At 38.0% G+C, this 15,045-nt stretch overlaps 1 long non-coding RNA gene across 1 annotated transcript; it reads left to right on the top strand.

Moving 5' to 3' along the window:
- The first annotated feature begins 2,030 nt into the window (after positions 1-2,030).
- LOC116592935 lies at positions 2,031-13,599 on the top strand. The gene is made up of 3 exons (XR_004286664.1): positions 2,031-2,083; positions 3,147-3,201; positions 13,558-13,599. It is a non-coding gene; the product is annotated as an uncharacterized LOC116592935 (long non-coding RNA).
- The last annotated feature ends 1,446 nt before the right edge of the window (positions 13,600-15,045 follow it).

The raw sequence follows: 15,045 nt of genomic DNA, 5'->3' as shown, positions 1-15,045 counted from the left end.
CCAGGGTCCCAAGAATTTGCTTGTATATTTCAATCAAAAGCATCTTACATGCATAATTTAGAACATTCTTTTCTGTCCTAGTGATGTGTAAAATCATGGTGAAGCTGAGAAGAGAGAAGGCATCATAGATTAGATGACATATGCTATTAGCCACCATCCTCCTTTATCCAGTCTTACCTAAAAGGAAACTGAGACATGAGTTAAATAAGCTTTTCAAGATCACAGAACTGCTAAGTATTTGAACCAGGATTCCACAAATTTGTTGAACTCAACTCAGGACCATTCTGTAAAACTTGCATACTATGCTGCCTGCTGGTAATCTAGCAAAACTGGTGCTTCTGAATGGTCATCCTCAGAGAGCTCCAGACTTGGGAAGTGGAACTAGAGAGAAAGAATTTTTGAGGACCTCTGTGGGCCATTGAGTGAGGGGCAAGTCCTAGAGTAGAGTAGTTAGAGTAATCATGAGCAAAATGGACCCTGAAAGAACAGAAAACCTATGAGATTGTTGGGAAGCCTGAAGGTGAAGGCCACCCACTTCACTATTTTGTCTAGGGCCAGACCTGCATGGGTAGAAGCTTCTAAATTGGGATGGAGAAAGAAGATCCTTACACAGCAGGGAGAGTTAGTTCTTTATAGCTGTCTTTGTATCTGTTTATCTGTATCTATGCCTATACTTAGATATCCTTGTATCTAGGTCAATCTATATTGAAAGAGATTTGTATCATGCTTTTTGAAAAGGAGCTCTGTGTTACTAACATTTTCTTACCCTACAGTTAGTTCTAAAACTTTGTGTATTATACTTGCTTTATTTGTGTATTTTATTTTTTACAGTGCCTAGCACAGTTTCATGTAAATGGAAGGTCAAACATTTTTTGAATAAATGAATAACTTTCTCTCTTACCTCAACACTACACAAAATCTTGGAAGCATATTTGCATTTAGAAGAAGGATGCTTTAATGGGGATGGGGAAACTCTTGAAGAGTTTTATCAGTTGCAGAAATAACAAACACCACCGCACTTTCTATTCTTGCTTGTCAAGAAATGAAGTAGGCAAATTAAAGTAAGCCAAGATTTAGCACTGCTGCCCTGCCTCCAGTAGTAAAGATGAGCCAAAGAAAAGACAAGCCAGTGAAAATACTCTGTTATTACTCCCTGTCAGCCCCAGTGACCATTTGCTCAAACACGGCACAGACCAACACGTACACACACACGTATATGAAGTTTTGTATTTTCCTTTGCTTGTGTCTAGTCAGCTCAAATGGGTCGACTCATGTTTTGGCTCATGTAACTAAACCAGACTCTCTGGCTCAGCTCTACCTGCAAACTTTCTGGCCTTCTTGGGTATAGTGAAGTGGTTTGAGTTTCTGAGAACAAATAATTAGGCTCCAGAAGAAGGCTATTAGTTTCTGCCTCTGTGGGTTCTGTGACCCTGTGAAAAGGAAAACAGAGTTAGATAAGGACAGCGCTCAGCTACACGGACTTCATCATATTCCTCCTTTTAGTGTTATCAGAAGGTTTATTTAATTATTATTCTGGACTTGATAAGCTTAGGGATTAATATTTTAAAATTATTTCTCCTTTTAATCAACCACATATGATACATTAGACACAGAATTAGCTTTGGTGTGGCCTAGAAAGCTCACCTTGTCTTTTTTATTTATTCTCACACTTTGGGCTTCCAAGGTAATGAAGTTTTAAATGAGGCATAAGAGGATCATCATATCTAAGAGGCTATGAATAAGATATTTGCTTATTTTATTACTTACACTACCTACTCCACCATTTTTCCTACATCTTTTCATGGTATCTTATTCATAGCCTCTTAGATATGATGATCCTCTTATGCCTCATTTAAAAATTTTTTTTCATTTCAGAAAAACATCAGAGACTTGTTTATTGGGAAAATTGCTCATTTCCAGTGTGGACTAACTGAGGCATTGACTCTGTCAAGTGAGTTTTGGTAACTACGAGGTAATAATTGGGCCAAATTTTTCCCTTGCAGTTCACAGGGACAGCATTTAAACCAACTTCTAAGTAGTTTTAAAATGTAGTAGAATGTAGAACATGAATCTCACTTTCCAGGTACGTTTCCTTTATTAGGGAAATAACATCCAGAAATTCTTATCTATTAATCATATTTAGGCCTTTTTCCAAATTAGGAATAATCCTACTATAATTACTTACTAATATATATCTACACAAGTAAATTTCAGTGACCTGTCTGCATGTCCATTTACCCAAGGGCAATTACTAACACTATATTAATAGAAGTTACAAACATTTAATTTCATAAGAAAATCACAGCCTTGTCTGTTAAGTTTGAGGTAGGTAGGGAAAAAGGCGAGAAACACCTTTCTCATACTCAAGTTCAGAACTCATATCCAGAGAAAATAAGACAGAACCACCTTCCCAAGGTGGAGCTTTTCATTTCTTAAGGGGAAATGGCAAAAGGAGTAGTAATCACCTCAGCGAGCCAACTTTCTGTGTTTAGTCTTATTTATCAGATGGTATTTTATGATTTATAGATTTCAGGATCACCTGTAAGTTAATAGAATTGAAAGTTACTTTGACAAGCGAGATGATAATAGAAGTAAACTGCTCATTTCATGGAATAGGAATATGAGATCAAAGGAAAATAAAAACAAGGATTACAGGGGTGCCTGGGTGGCTCAGTGGGTTGAGCACGGACTCTTGGTTTCAGCACAGATCATGATCTCATGGTCATGGGATTGAGCCCTGAATCGGGCTCCGTGCTCAGCATGGAGTCTGCTTGTGACTCTCTCTCTCTCACCCTCTGGCCCTCACCACCACACACTCCTCCTAATAAGTGAACAAATAAAAAAAAAACCAAAAAATAAATAAACAAAACAAAACAACAAGGATTATAGAAAAGTTAACTATATAGCCATTATTTTACCCTACCCCCCAATAATTTTTTTTGTAATCATAATTCCTTGAATAAGGGAAAAACTATGGTGGGAAACTGGTTGAAAACCAAAAGTTGGGTATTAGAAGAACTGGGGAGGTGTGTTTTTTCATTTTCCTGTTTATCTTTATCCTTTGCCTTTTCAAGCCACAGGAGAAGGTCCACCACCTTTAGAGGTTTTGGCTATCTTACTCACTTGATTCTTTTCTTATCTTTTAGCTTTGATGCTATCCATTGCTTTTCAATCTAACACATTCTGAAGCTTGGTACTGAGGTAAGAAAATGTCATATTGTAAGTTTGGAATTAGACACTGGCCATATCCTTCATAGTATAAGGATAATGTTAAAAGTCCTTGGTGGTGATTTAGCAACACTTTAATTTTTTTTTTTTATTTCCAAGGACTTATTCTGCTTCTCTCTTTGGAATACCAGAGAGTTTTGCTTGGGTCCTTCAACAGCTGACTTGGTTTGATCTTGATGACTCAACAGAGTAATCAATCTGGGGTTCATACATTTCATTGGAACCCTGCAAATTTATAATTTGGTGAAGATCAGCAGGGCAGTTCCAATGAACTGCACCAATAAAAATCATCAGCTACATGAAGACAACCAGATCCTCTACCAGAAACAGACACATGATGAGTTTGGGACCCTGTTGACAGGGTCACTTATAACCATGGAAAACTTCTGAAAACAGTTTGATTGCATGCCCTTCTTTTGGCTTCTATATAGCTTACGTGATAGACTTGTAGACCCTGAAGCTTATGGGGACAAAGAGAGGAACTAGGATGACATAAGAAGCCATAGTAATGAAGTTAAAACCTTTGGGGAAAATAGCAGTATCAGTACAGGATGAAAGACAAGCTCAGCTTTCTTCAAACTGTGCCAGAAAATCAGATGGTATATTGTACAGGAGGCTGCAGAGCACTTTCCCAGGTAACACCAACTATATGTCCTTCCTCCTGTCACTGGGCATGGAGGCTTGGGTCCAAAGGTTAAAGAGCAATTAGAAGGAACTGAGTGGTATCTAGTGGCTCTACGATGGATTTTCCAACAAGGGCAGGAGAGAGAGAGAGAGGGCAAATAAAATATTCACACTGTTGGCTCTCCCAAGTCTCTTTCTGCTTCGTGCTCAGACTCTGACTACTAGTAATGTTTTGATATATGGCTTTCCAGACTTTCTCTATTATTTTATATGCTAACTGAAACTTTTCTTGTTTAATATTTCACTTACAAATCCCTCCTGCCTTTGCATTTTTTCCTCACTGAAAGTGTTCTTCAATTATTTTCTTTTGTCTCTCTACTCCTGTGCTAATCCCATTCCCCTGAGGTATCCTCTAGTCATGTTTTGATATATAGCCTTTCAGGCTTCCTCAATTATATTATATGCTAACTGGAGTCATAGACTGTTTTCACTGGAAGGGACCTTGAAGATCATCTTTCCACATCTCCCCACCCTGTGCTGTCCCTCACTGCAGGCTTCCAGTAGATTACATAGAGAGGTCTTAAAATGCCACCTCAGCCAGTAATTGAAAAAACCAGACTAGAACCCAAGCCTCTTCACTCTTAGTTTAATGACCTTTCTACTGAAAGATTTTATTTTCTTCTTAGTCTGTTTCATGCCCTGAAAAGTAGTTTCTATAAGATGGATTTAAGGGATTTGTGGCTAGACTTAGTTTATGAGGTGACCATTCATTTCCATATGAATAACAAACAAACAGGCAAGCAAACTTCTAACCAAATAGAGATGAATATAGTTCATCTCCTTTGTTCCTCCTCTGGCCTTAGTGAATGTGGCCCGCAGGCCCAGTGCTCTGCTTTACTAGAGGAACTTTCTTGTGCTAAGATTATCCTTGGGTACGTGTACATGGAGTCATGCACATGGAGTCAACTTTTGCCTCTCTTTTCTCCTACTGGTCCCTTGCTTTGGGCATAGGCATAGCTCCCCTGCTTTCTCTTCAAGTGCTTCTAGAAAGATGGAACTTAAACCAGCCAACCTATTCGAGTTGCTGATTTTCCAAGTATCTTCTAGGTATTCTTCATTAAAACCAGGATTCTCCCCTGGTGCAGGACATCGTGTTTTTGACTTATGTACACTTAGCCAGTAAATTTACCAGTAAATTCTGACCTACCTTATACTTCTAGTTTTGATTTTTTCTTTAAATTTTGAAAGGTACTCTTCTCTAGGCTAAGTTCAACTTGAGCATACACATACATTCCCTTTTATAGATAGAAAATGCACACTTTCACAAAAACACTCTAACAAAATCCCTGGGGTCTCATTTTGCCTCTACCCTTCTTCCACCCCGGTCATGTTCAGAACTTCTCACTCACCTGGCCCACCTGGAAATCCTAGGATTACTGTTTTCCCCTCTGGGCCCAGGTCTTTGGTCTTTGTTCCAAGTCCATCATATCTTCTGAGTTATAATAAATTTACTTTCTTTAACTATAGTCAGATCTCTGACAGAATTCATAGTGATTTTTGGATGAGGGATTTTTTTTCTGCCAAGGATCCAAATTGAACAAACTTGAGTTTTGAAGGAAGAACATGTCAGGGAATGGATGCCAAAGAGGCCCAGTCCACAAATATATTGAGCAATTAGCAGAGTGCAAGTGAGCTCTTCTGAGTTTGATGGTTGTAATTGTTTCCTCAGGCTCTCTTTCTTTCACATAACCCTTTGTCTATCGTTTTCCTTTGTGTGTGTTTGTGAGCAGGTTGTGGGGAATGTTAAACAAGCACTGTTTTACTCCAGGTGATTGTAGCATAATGCTTTCATGTTTACCTTTCATATCCACTTTAAAGATGGAATCTGTTTTACCGTTGGGACTGCTGCTATGACCAATTCTGTAGCATTGCCTTCAGTTCAGACACATGCCTCTGAAACCGTAATCACTAACAGATGCTGCTCTGAATCAAGAATTCCCCTCTCTGGCTACTCAGCCTGAGCAATGAGCTGCCTAACTTGGATCCTACTAGCTTCTTGAAAAACTCCACAGGCTTCCTTACTAGCATACTGGTAACATGCAGAAGATTGATATTTTCCAGGCCCAAGTAGGACTTTGAAATAATACCTAGCAGTTGTAGAGAGCTATTTATTTTCCCCTCCTCCCACAAGTGTTTTCACAAACGTGATCTCATTTTATCCTTCTCCTAGTCCTTGGAGTTAAGTAGGGAAAGCAGTATTTTCCCCCAGGAACCTGAGATCCAGAGATGTTAAGTAACTTGCTCAAGGTCACACAATTAGCCTTGACTGCTAGTCTGGTGTTCTTTCCACCAAAATGACACTAGTATTTACTTTGTCCTGTGTCAAAGTTGTCTAAAATCTTTTTGGGTGCTAAATGAATCCACACTGTCATTCTTAAGCTTAGATTTATATTAAATTTATAACGACATTAAGTATCTCCTGCCCCTCCAGTCCTTAAGTTATAGTGATTTTGTGTGCCTAAAAATTATTTGGGAGTCTTGTTCAGTAGATCAAAGGTGGAGTCCCAAATTCAGCATTCAAAAAAAAAATAAATAAATAAATCCAACCACCTAGTGATTCTGCATCAGATAGTCTGTGTAAACACTATTCTTAGAGCTAAAATAAGCAAGGCACTTAAGATCCCTGAGCCTCAGTTTCCTCATTCAAAAAACAAAGGAAAACAGACTACAATTAATAAACAATTTCCAGAAACCAACATGGATCCTAACCATAATGATTTGCATCAGAATTCCTCTTAAGGAAGAAACAGTAGTTGTCTGGAAAAACACATTGGAGGTAGACAGTGAAACCTCTGGGGTCTGGGTTTCTGGGGAGTTTATGGAAATGCATGGAGTTAGGTGCTGAGTATGTTGAGGGGGAACAGAACAATCCCTGGTGGTGAGATGGCCAGAAAAGACTCTGGAGAAGAGGGATGGTTGATAATAAGGAGTTCTAAGGTATTTGCTCTGTGGTATAGGCTGTGGTCCTTCCTTGTGTTCCCAACATATTCAGAAAAATCTATGTTTTATGTGAATAGAGGCCTTTCTAGTGAATGAAGCTGGATTTAATTCTGGATTAATATAATGTAGAACTGAGCAGAAGAAATCATAAAAACATAAGTCTTGGGAATTTGTAGAAATCTTGGAGATGACTTTGGATTTCTTTGAACTAGAAGTAGAAGCACAAACCCATTTCACCTAACTATCATGGGATAGATGTGAACAGGGGTCATCTGGGTGAATGTATGAGCAGGAACACATTATAGAAAATACTATTTCTGAAATATTCTCATGGCCTTAGAAGAACTAGAATGTTATTAGAGACCTCATAAGAAAGGTGCACATCAAAAAAGTGAATGTGAACAAGGATGTTTGCAAATCACAGGTGAAAGAGTAGGAACTTAGAGGTATAGATCTATAATGGGCCTGGTATGTGGAATGATTTTAATTAAGTTCTAATGCCTTTGTTACCTTTCCTATGCATTACATAATGGTAGTGCCCATGGACACTTGAAGCTTTTTAAATTTTTTTTAAACTTTATCTCTTTATTTTTATTGTGTAATATTAGTTATCATACAGTACATCATTAGTTTTTTTTTATGTCATTAGTTTTTGATGTAGTGTTCATGATTCATTGTTTGTATATAACACCCAGTGTTCCATGCAATCTCTGCCCTCCTTAAGACATATCACCAGAATTGATGCTTTTAATCTAGTAGCCAGAGTCAAAAATTGGGGGGTTTTCTACACTTGGAAGTATTTATGTCAAGGTTTTCAGAAAGAGTTCTTGGTCTGAAGAAGCAGATGATGGGGATGGGGGGGCAAGGTGAAGGGTCAAGACATTGATTTCCAATTCAGCTAGAACATATACTAAATGTATATGTATTATACATGATAATACATATATATATACAAAAATGTCCTCTTGGCAAACAGGTAGAAGCCCAGATATGTAGCCTTAAAGGTGAGGCTATGTCTTCATCTGTGATATGGATACTAGAAAGTCTCAATATTCTTCACAACTTAGAGACTAAAATGACTGGATTTGATGAGAATGCTTATGTTGAATGGTTTCAATATTCTTGGTAAAAAAAGAGAAATACCATCATCTACCGAAAAATAAAAGTTGGGATTACAGTACTAGTTCTGGGAGAAGTAAGCTAGGGAGATAGCGATAAATCAATGGCTAGTCTGCCTGTGGGTGACTGGGCCAAAGAACCCCTATACAGTCTTATACAAATTTCTCAAAGTCTCCCTTTATCTTCTTACCCTCAGTGAAATTCAGTTCCCTTTGAGAATACTGCTTAAGGGGGTTTCTCACTTTCCACTTCTTTCAGCATCGTGGGACCAGGATGAACAAGCAGAGAAAAGCCCAACTTCTTCTGGTTCCTCTTTCATCATTTATTCTTGTTATCAGCAAATATTTGTTGAGCAGCTTCTAGTCTAGGTCCTCTGGGTTAGATGCTGAGAATACAATTGAGAACAAAACAGAGAGACTGTCTCACAGAAATTATTTTGTAATCATTTTGATTCCTTAGATAAATACCTCATTTGAAACTTATACTGTATATAAAAATACCAACCTTTCTTTTTGCTATCATTCACTGAATTACCCATTTGTGATGACTTGGATGCCTGTGCTTCAAATCTAAGTTGTGGGTCTGAGGAAAGCTGAGCATTCTTTGAGCTGTCTCTACATTTTTCAGGTGATGGAGAACCAAGCTCTAAATTAATTTTTTGTAAGCCATTTCATAAAACAGAAAGATATATTGGTATTAAAACTTTGCTTTGGGACATCTTAACCTATTCAGAAAATTTAATTATGAATGTGATGGCCATACCCTTGATTTGATCCTTGCAATAACAAAGTATTACAAGTTAAGTGACTTAAATAAACAAAAGTGTATTGTCTCCCAGATCCAGAGGCCAGAAGTCCAAGTTCAAAGTGTCAGCAGCATTGGTCCCTTCTGAGGGCTGGGAGGGACAATATTCCAAGCCTTTTTCCCAGCTTCTGGTGGATAGCTGTCAATCTTTGGTGTCCTTGGCTTGTGGATGCATCACCCAATCTCCATCTTCACCTTCAATATGGGTGTTTCCCTGTGTGTCTGCCTCTGTGCCAAATTTCCCTTTTTAATTTTGGTGCAATTACATTGGACAGAGTTCACCCTAATGGCCTCATTTTAACTTGATTATCTGTATCTTCAATATAAAGTCACATTCTAAAGTATTTGGGTGAGAAATCCAAAAAATCTTTTTTGGTTATGGAAGGGGGGTACACAATCTAACCTATAACACTTGGCAAACATACCTAAAGCAACTAAGTCTTGCTACTCTCTTTCCATTTTCCAGTCTTTTTTTCCTAGGGCTGTAAGTTCATTTAATGTATGATCTATCTTCCAGATTATCACAAGCAACAGTTCTACCAAATGTTAGCAAATAGTTTTAGCCTCTTACACACTTCATCACCATGCAAAGAGAGGGTCCTAAGCCAATCCCACCTTTTCTTCACATTCCAATTTATGATTCTGGAGATACTCCCGAATTAGCACAGTGTTCATGATGGTTGCCCATGGAGGCCAAAGAACACCTGTAACATTGGGCAATTCATATTACCCTTAAATTTATAAGTAGGTCCATTTGTATGCTTGCCAATTCCCTGCAGATATTAGGGGAGGTTGTATTCTCTGTGTCTCCAACTCTCAATGCTTTTTTGACTATATCCGTTCTCTCAGTCCCTTTCCAATTTCTCCCAATATATTAGTTCACTTTTGGCTTCCCCCACTTTTTTTCTGTATTCATCCTGTACCCTGCAATCCTCTCCTTCATTTTGTCTCTCTCTCTCTTATCCTCAATAGTATCACTTCCTGTTTTTTGTTGTGCTGATCCGAAAGAAGGCCAGCACCAAACTAGTACCAAACTATAGCCAGTCATTCCTGTCCTCCTCTCACCTGTAGCACATTAAGTACTTGTGGAGGAAACCACACAGAGTCCCTTCAGCTTTATGGTGTTTAATTTAACTGTGTTCTCAACACTACTAGGGAATCCTCCAGGAGTTCTCTCTCTTCCATTCACAGATAGGCCATAATAGCTTAAGACTCTTTGAAAAGTATAACTTTGGTTTTTCAAAAATTCTGCTATGCAAAAAAAAAAAATGATCCAGTAATTCCATAACTTTTACCTTTAGCTTCTACAACATTCTTTTTTCCTTTTTTAAATTAAAAAAAACTTTTTAAAAGCTTTTTATTTATTTTATATTTTATTTATTATTTATTCTTCGAATTTTTATTTATTTATTTATTTATTTGACAGAAATCACAAGTAGGCAGAAAGGCAGACAGAGAGAGAGGGGGAAGCAGGCTCCCCACTGACCAGAGAGTCTGATGCGGGACTTGATCCCAGGACCCTGAGATCATGACTGAGATGAAGGCTCAGGCACCCAGACAACCTACAACATTCTTTTCATTTGCATCCATTTGTTCTAGTTTCGTTTTTGTTTCAGTATCCCACCTCTTGTTCGATTCCGTCCTTTGTCCGTGTGTTCTATCCTACACTTTTCACCTTTTCAGAGGTCTTACTTCCTTAAATACCTCTTCTTTATCTTTGATTTTTAAAAATATTTATTTATTTATTTATTTACTTAGAGAGAGAGAGAATGAGAGAGCGAGCGAGCATGTACGTGAGAGAGCGGGGGTAGGAGGAGAGGGGCAGGGCAAAGGGAAGAAGGATATAGAGAATCTCAAGCAGACTCCCTGCTGAGTGCAGGGCCCAACCATGAGGGGCTCAATCCCAGGACCCTGAGATCATGATCTAAGCCAAACTCAGATGCTTAACTGACTGAGCCACCCAGATACCTTTATATGGTTTTACATATAGGATATACATTCCACAATACATTATTATAGTTTTGACTTAAATGGACAGGTATCTTTTAAAGAATTTTAAAAATGAGGTAAAGTTTTACATTTATCCACATCTTTACCATTTTTGTAATTTTTGTTCTTTTGTGTAAATCCAGCTTGCCATCTGGTATTATTTTTCTCCTCAATATAAACAGCCTAGTGATAAATTCTCTCAACATTTTGAAGATATCTGTTTTTAAAAAAATACTTTTTAAATTTATTTGACAGACAGAGATCACAAGCAGGCAGAGAGGCAGGCAGAAAGAGGGGGGAAGCAGGCTCCTTGCTGAGCAGAAAGCCCGATGCGGGGCTCAATCCCAGGACCCTGAGACCATGACCTGAGCCAAAGGTAGAGGCTCAACCCACTGAGCCACCCAGGCACCCCTTGAAGATGTCTTTAAAAAATATGTTTATTTCATCTTTATTTTGGAGGATTCTTTATGGAATGCAGAATTCTAACTTGACAAGTTGTTTTGTTTTGCTTTGTTTTTGTTTTTTTAGTAGTTTAAAGATGTTGTTTCACCCTCTTCTTCTAGTTTCCATAGTTTATAATAAGAAGTCTTTAGTTAATTTCATTTTTGTTCTTCTGTTCATCATTTTTTTTTTCTGGTTGCTTTTGAAATATTTTCTTTATCACTAATTTTTAGCAATTTATTTATGATAACTGTTCCTATCTTTGACATTATCTCTAGACCTCATAACCTCATAGAATTTCTTTCATACTGCATGTGTATTTTGCTTTAAACACTTAAACATAGTTGTAGTGGCTGTCTTAACACTCTTGTTTGTTGGTTTCATCATCACTGTCATTTTTGATTATGTATTTTTCAGTACTTTTTCTTTTATGAGACACAGTTTTCTGCTTTATGGCATGTTGAGTAATTTTATATTATATACCGTTCATCATGTGTTTTACATTGTTGAGTGTATTTATTTTATTGTCTTCCTTTAATAATGGTTAGGTTTTGTTTCAAGAAGTGGTTAGTTTGGGGTGCCTGGGTGGCTCAGTGTGTTAAGCTTCTGCCTTTGGCTCAGGTCATGATCCCAGGGTCCTGGGATTGAGCCCTGCATCAGGCTCTCTGCTCGGCAGGGATCCTGCTCCCCCCCACCCCCTGCCTGCCTCTCTGCCTACTTGTGATCTCTGTCAAATAAGTAAAATCTTAAAAAAAAAAAAAAAAAAAAAAAAAAGAAGTGGTTAGTTTACTTCCAAAACTATTGGTTATTTTTGAGGCCCTTTTGAAAACTGGCATAGTACATCTAGAACAGAACTCTGGATCTCCAGTATTTGAACAGCAACTGAATCTTTTCTTCTTGGTTTTCAGCTGTTTGTTTCTATTCCTCTTGTATTGTAATTTTTGATCAAATGGCAAATATTAAAATTTTTCAAGATAATTTGAGAGTCGAAATGCTGTCCTTTTCTTCAGAGAAGATTTGCAGCTGCTTCTGACAGGCAGTTCACCTCGGTGTAGTCTGGGATGGAGCTGGTTTGAAGATGGATTCCAGTATACATGAAGGCTAATCCACTTCCAGTTTGACTGTAGGAAGAAATCTTTTGGGAGCCCTAACTAAATGCTTGTCATGTTTACTAAAATTTCACCTCCTTGATAGGCCTTCCTTGAGGTATAGCATCAGCAAGCTACCCAAGTTTTGTTCTATTTCTTAGTATCTTTTATTCGCTAAATTGTGTCTTTCCCAAATTCATATGTTCTAATTGGCAGTACCTCAGAATGTGACCGTGTTTGTAGATGAGATCTTGAAAGAGGTAATTAAATTAAAACGAGGTCATTGTGGTGGGCCCTAATCCAATGTGACTGGTGTACTTTAAAAAGAGGAGACTAGGGCACAGACAAGCATAGAGCGCAGACCATGTGAAGACACAGGGAGGGGTTCCTGGGTGGCTCAGTCATTAAGCAACTGCCTTCAGCTCAGGTCATGATCCTGGGGTCCTGGGATCAAACCCCGCATCAGACTTCCTGCTCATGGGAAGCCTGCTTTTCCACTCCCGCTGCTTGTGTTCCCTCTCTTGCTGTCTCTCTCTCTGTCAAAAAATAAATAAAATATTAAAAAAAAAAAGACATGGGGAGAAGAGGGACATCTACAAGCCAAACAGAGGGGCCTTAGAGGAAACCAATCCTCCAACCAATCTGAATTCTCAGATGCTAGACCCTTGCAAATCAGCAAATGCATTCAGAAGAGCAGAATACAATGTTAAACTTATCTCAGTACTTCTTGACTCTTGGAGAGCTTTACCTCTCAAGTTCTGCTGCCTGGAGAGTTTCTAATGCTTTCAAACACATTATTTTATTTTATCCAAACTTTCATGTGTGTTTGTGTGTGTGTGTGAGGTTTGGTTTGATAGAAGCATGTATATCAAAGTTGTAGGTGGAATTATTTTTATATTAATTTTGAACCTAGGTATTTTATTAAATTAAATTATTGTTTGTAATAGCTTTTTGATTAGCTCTTGTTTGTATCCCTCCAAAATTAATATGTTGAAACTTAATCCCCAATGTGATTGTATTTGAAAGTGGGGATCTGGGGAGTGGTTATATCATGAGGGTGGAGATTTCATAAAGGGCGTTACTGCCCTAGTTAAAGAGATCCCAGGGAACTCCTTCACCTCTTCTGCCATATTAAGACACAGTGAGAAAATGGTTGTCTGTGAACCTGGAAACAGGCTCTCTGCTGGCACCTTGATCTTAGACCTCCCAGTCTCCAGAACTACAACTATGAGAAATAAATTCCTGTTGTTTGTTATCCATCCAGTGTATGCAATTCTGCTATAGCAGCCTGAAACCAACCAAGACAGTAAGTACCATATCTGTCTTAAAGCACTGAATATTGTTGTGAAATATGAGGCCAGTCTAATTTCTTTCCCTTCATATTTGGTATAGGAAAGAATGTGATACTGATACAATGATTTAAAATATATTGAACTTTATATCTTTTTTCACACATCAGTTTGGCTGGTCTAGGTTATCAGAACAAATGCTGCATAAAATCTTCCAGGGAGCAATTTCTGTCTTATTGCTCCACCATCCCCCTAAGGCATGTTCTCACCCCCAAGATTGGAGGTGGGACCCTGGTACATCTACATTCTGGCTTGAAGTAGAGAAAAAGAGGCAAAATTCAGGGAAAGCAGCTGTCTTTAAATTGCAGATGACTTTGCACACTTCACTATAGCACATATCCAGTTGTCCAGAACACAGTTATATGTCTACCCTAAGTAATTGCAAAGACAACTGGGAAGTGTATTATCTACCTGGGTAGCCAAAAATAAGAGGAAGTTTAGAAGAAACAGGAAGTCTACTTCAAACTGGTAGATAACTTACTCATTTTGCCTGATGCCCCAAATTCTTTGTTGTTGTTATTGTTGTCTTTCATCTTTATAATTCAGTGCTATTGCTTGGGTATGTTTTAGTTTTCTGATCTCTTTGCATTAATTTAGTTTTGTTGTTTTTCCTGTGATTTGTGTATGAACTGCTATTTTAACTTACAGGTCTAAGTCCCAGTTTTTTTAAAAATTATATCTTTAAATTATTTTTTCTTTGTTTTGTGTTGTTTTTTGTTATTGATTTAGTCTATAGTTTGTACCTACTATTTTGCTTGCTTTTCTCAATCCTGTTCTTCTCTTCCTTGGTGTAATTTCAGTGATGGCTGTTTGTGCTGCTCAATATGGACTTGATTTCTTGGATGGATTTATTTTTTTCTTCTATTTATTTCTTAAGTCTGCCAGCTCATGTTTCATCTCCTCCAGTTCTCTGCTTTGAGGTCTTTGATTCATTAGGTGACTTTATTCATGACCATGTATTTGGTCATGATTTTTATCTGAGCAGTGGCCATATTTTTCTGGTGGGTATTCATCACCTGCCACTTGTTTTTCCCACATTTTTCTTTTTTTTCCTGAAAGTAACTTTGCATAGATACTTGGCTGGGTCTTTTTTGCTTATTACTTTTGTGAATGAGGTGAATTCTTCCAGTTACTTGTGAGAGGTTCCTTCAGGGGAGAGACTAGAGTAGTGTTCCAGGCAAGGAGTAATTTTCTTTGGTTCACAGCAAAGCTCATTATGACTAAGTGGTGTGTGTGTGTGTGTGTGTGTGTGTGTGTGTGTGTACTCTTTCAACCTTCATTTCTCCCTAGTTCAAAGACATCAGCAGTTTCTGGACTGCTTGTAATTAAAGATCCATCTCCTTTATCTTCTATAATGACAATGTGTTGCCTTGTTTAGTCCCACCTCCTCTGACTATTCTTTT

The sequence above is a fragment of the Mustela erminea genome, chromosome 6 (genome assembly GCF_009829155.1).
Source record: "Mustela erminea isolate mMusErm1 chromosome 6, mMusErm1.Pri, whole genome shotgun sequence".
NCBI classification, from domain to species: Eukaryota; Metazoa; Chordata; class Mammalia; order Carnivora; family Mustelidae; genus Mustela; species Mustela erminea.
Note: the sequence above shows the minus strand (reverse complement) of the source record. Positions and strands in the feature narration are given on the sequence as shown.